At 36.9% G+C, this 4,068-nt stretch overlaps 1 non-coding gene across 1 annotated transcript; it reads left to right on the forward strand.

The window, feature by feature from the left end:
- The first annotated feature begins 2,391 nt into the window (after positions 1 to 2,391).
- On the forward strand, positions 2,392 to 2,498 carry LOC126013053 (U6 spliceosomal RNA). The gene has a single exon (XR_007497389.1). It is a non-coding gene; the product is annotated as a U6 spliceosomal RNA (small nuclear RNA).
- The last annotated feature ends 1,570 nt before the right edge of the window (positions 2,499 to 4,068 follow it).

Consider the following 4,068-nt stretch of genomic DNA (forward strand, 5'->3'; position numbering starts at 1 on the left):
CCTCGTGCCTGCCAGGAGCAATTTCTGAGCATGAAGCCAGGAGTAACCCCTGAGCACTGCCGGGTGTGACCCAAAAACCACAAAAAAAAAAAAAAATGGAGAAAACATGAAAAGCCATGAGGTTGCCTTGGCCTCAGGCAGTGTAGAAAGCCCCGTACTACTTAAAGTGGGGGAAGAAACATCTCATATATATGTATATTGATATCTTACTTTGTATGGAGATCATTTAGAATCCAAACTTTTCCTATCTTAAATTATCCATGAAATACAAAAGTAAGCTTTATACAGTTGGTTAAATTATTCTCTGAGTGTTGAAGTGCATGTAAAAATAGCAGAAAATACCCCAAGGGCATATTTGTAGGATGGTTCAAATTTTGTGTTTAAAATATAAGCATAATTCAGAAGTGCACACAGGCAAATTTGTTTTAAAATGCTGAGAAAGCCAAGCAGACTTCAAAAAATAAAAAAGAATAAGTACTGCAAAGGTTTTAGGAAGGGATAAAATAATAGAGAATTTGATCATTAGGTGACAGACCACTAAGAAAAAGAGATTTAAAGAGAATTAGGTTTAGTTTTCAAAGTTCCCTGGATGTTGAGCGTGATCAGGTTCAATGTTCTGGGACTTTTAAATCATGGTGGAATGTTGCAAGAGGGTGACTAAGTTTTCAGAGATTAGATCATTGTGTGTGGGAGTATCAGAATCCCCCCCCCCAAAAAATAAGATAACTTATTTCTAGGTGTACAATTTTTCGCTCCACAATTCTGCTACAAATGAGAACATTTATTTGAGTTAAAAAACAATGTATGAACTCTCAAATAAGAGAGTCCTATGATGATCTTAGGGGAAAAGAAAGTAAGACTGAATATTTGGGGGTTATAAAAGAAGCAATTGATGTTTGGCAGCAGCTAAATAGTGAATACTACACAGAATAGTGGAGAAATAAAGTTAACTTTGAAGAGGAAACCTATACACTTAGTAATACTCTTGTGCTACCTATCTGAGAACATTTAGAATCACTATTCAGCAATTTTTTGTGGCATGGGGAAAGGTTCCAAACAGTGTTCAACGCATTTGGGGACCACGCAGATGATTTTCAGCCAACTGGTCATTTAGTTTAATGTTAGAATTGGATGAAGCTTTTTTGGGGGGCCTTGTAGTATAAAGACCACTCTGGCAGTGCCAGAATAAAATAAACAATAAAGAATAAAATAATTAAATAAATAAAAACAAACAAAAAACAAAATAAAAAATGATTTTGTTTCCTCCTCAATTTCAGATCATCCCTAAGTTTCTTTGCCTTTTTCTTTTCTTTTTTTCTTTGTTTGTTTCTGGGTGATACCAGGCAGCGCTCAGGGGTTACTCCTGGCTCTATGCTCAGAAATCGCAATTGGCAGGCTCGGGGGACCATATGAAATGCTGGGATTCGAACCACCATCCTCTGCATGCAAGGCAAACGCCTTACTGCTGTGCTATCTCTCTGGCTCCTGCCTTTTTTTTTTTTCAATTTTGTTATCATAATTTACAAAAACATTAATACAATGCTACTTCTCAAGTTGACTGTGTCCACTCTCCCTGTAAGAATCCACAGACCAGTATTGCTTCTCACAATTCACCTTTACTGATACCAGATCAGGTAAATGCTTTATAAGTTTGGGCAACAAGTGGGTACTCATTGTCACAGTGCACAAGGTAACTTGATTTCCTTAGTCTCCTGAGAGTTTCTTTTCTTCCTCTAGATGTATTCTGCAACGAGGCAAAGGCTGTTGGGAGGAGGAAGCTTTTGTTTTTCCTAAGGTAGTAGATGTTACTCAACCCACTGCTGCTTCACCCTCATGTCAGAATGGTGAAACTTCCCAACAGAAAAATTTGAAGTCCCTGACAGGCTTGTGGGGGACCAAAGATGTGTGTTAGTATAGGGCACTTTGCCTGGCCTCATACTTATATTCCAATAGGGTTTTGTGAGGGTCGAGTTTTCAAGATCAGCATGGAGATTTTTAGCCCAAGATTTCTTTCCCCAGGTCAAAGACTGTGCCTGAGTGGTTTCTGCTTCACTTGGCCCTCTTTCTAGACTCATACTCCTTGTCTGCTCTGCTACTCCTTATTTCACAGTAGACACTTAGATGGTTTCTGGGTTAATTTATAACCCTTCTCTGCAGAGGCACTGAGCAAGATTCTCTTCATTTGTTTACTTGTTTGTTCATTATTTATGTTGGTTTTGGGGCCACACCCGGCAGTATTCTGGGTTTACTGCTTGCTTTGTCCTTAGGGATCACTCTTGTTGGAGCTTAGGGGATCATATCTCCTGCCACGCAGCATTTGAACTAATAAGCATCTGTATCTTTCTCTATATATTAATCTTTATGACTTAGCAAAGAAAATGCTATGGATGGGTGCTTGCTTCAGCAGCACATATACTAAAATTGGAATGATACAGAGAAGATTAGCATGGCCTCTGAGCAAGGATGACATGCAAATTCATGAGGCATTCCATATTTAAGAAAGAAAAGAAAAGAAAAATGCTATGAATGGGACAGGTGTCTCAAATGCCTTCTGTTGATATCATACTGTGGATAAAGAAGACATGGGATATGCATGGGGTTGTGAAAGGCTTCAGGGTTTTATAACTATGCAATTCCATGCATGGACAAAAATGATGAATTAAATCCAAGAAGTAAACATGTATACATATTTAATAAAGAATTCTAAATTAGCAAGAAAGAGAAAAAGAAGAAAACAATAAAATGACAATGTTTTCTTGAAATATATGCAAATCAAGCTAGCCATCCTTGAACACTTTATAATACAATTGGAAATTAATTACACAAAAACCCCTAATATGCTCTATGATGAATTTGAAGTGCTGCTGAGTATGAGAAAGAACAGACACCATATTTAGTGTCTAGAAACTTATCCACATACTTTTAGTTTTAATTCTTATTCTTTTGGGTATTCTCATAAATAGAAAGAAAGTAAAGGGAGGGCACTAGGTTAGCAGCAAACCATGGTAGATATTAAGGTCTAGTACACCATGAGCTTTGGGAATAATGACCTTCTGAAACATCAGCTCCCCAGGAAAGAGTAATTCTGCAGCTGGAACAGTTGAGCCATTTAGCCAGTAGGACTTTGAATCCTGTGGTTGTGTCTCAAAGTTGAAGGTTCCTCTGAAGTCACAAAATGTCCGAAGAACTCAGCCTGATGCAAGACAGCCTCTGTTGAGAGAACAAAACAGGGAGACAGGCACTTCCTCATGAGTGCTTTGACTATCAATGGTCCAACTGTTTGCTCCAAAGGAAAAGGGGTCAGATGAGCTTAGTTCTATATCCAACCTCAATAACACTGGAGAAATCACTTATAGAAGAGCATATTCCGGTAAAGGGAGAAACTACTTTATATCATCTTACAAAACGCAAAAGAACTACAAGATAGCAAAAAATCATGGTCATAATTAGAACTTTTATCACTTCTATATTTTGGTTCTCTAGGAAAAAAGAAAGAAGTTGAAGTTAATTTGCTCAGAAATGGCTTTATAAGGGGACAAAAAAAAATCTGCTCCATTTTTCTAAAATCAAATCCAACAAAAGCTATGGTAAAGTGTTTTTCTGAAAACCATGTTAAGAGAAACATAAGAGCAACTAATTGATTTACTGCTCATTAATTTATTTGAATTTTTCTTCCTGAGATTGCCTCATATATTCTTCCTTTTTTTTGATTTCTGATGCAATTCAACAAATCTTGCAGACAAAAATTTAATAATAAAACAAATAGAACTTCATTTTTTAAATTTTTGTGACCAATGTGAATTACATATAGTTATTACATTATAGTTATATTTAAGGTGCATAGTTACAGTGAATTAAGGCCATTTCCATCACCAGTGTTATCCTTGCACAATCCCTGTTCCCAGCATGCATCCCATACCTTCTCCTTTTGCCCCTTGGACTGCTAGTGTAACATGTCCCCTTTGTATATAACTTGTTGTAGATTTGGTATCTTGATTCTGGTGTCATTGTCTTTGGTTTGGTTTTTCGGTCTGATCATTCTTTATTTCCACTCAGTATTCATGTGAC

The sequence above is a fragment of the Suncus etruscus genome, chromosome 6 (genome assembly GCF_024139225.1).
Source record: "Suncus etruscus isolate mSunEtr1 chromosome 6, mSunEtr1.pri.cur, whole genome shotgun sequence".
In the NCBI taxonomy this organism is placed as follows: Eukaryota; Metazoa; Chordata; class Mammalia; order Eulipotyphla; family Soricidae; genus Suncus; species Suncus etruscus.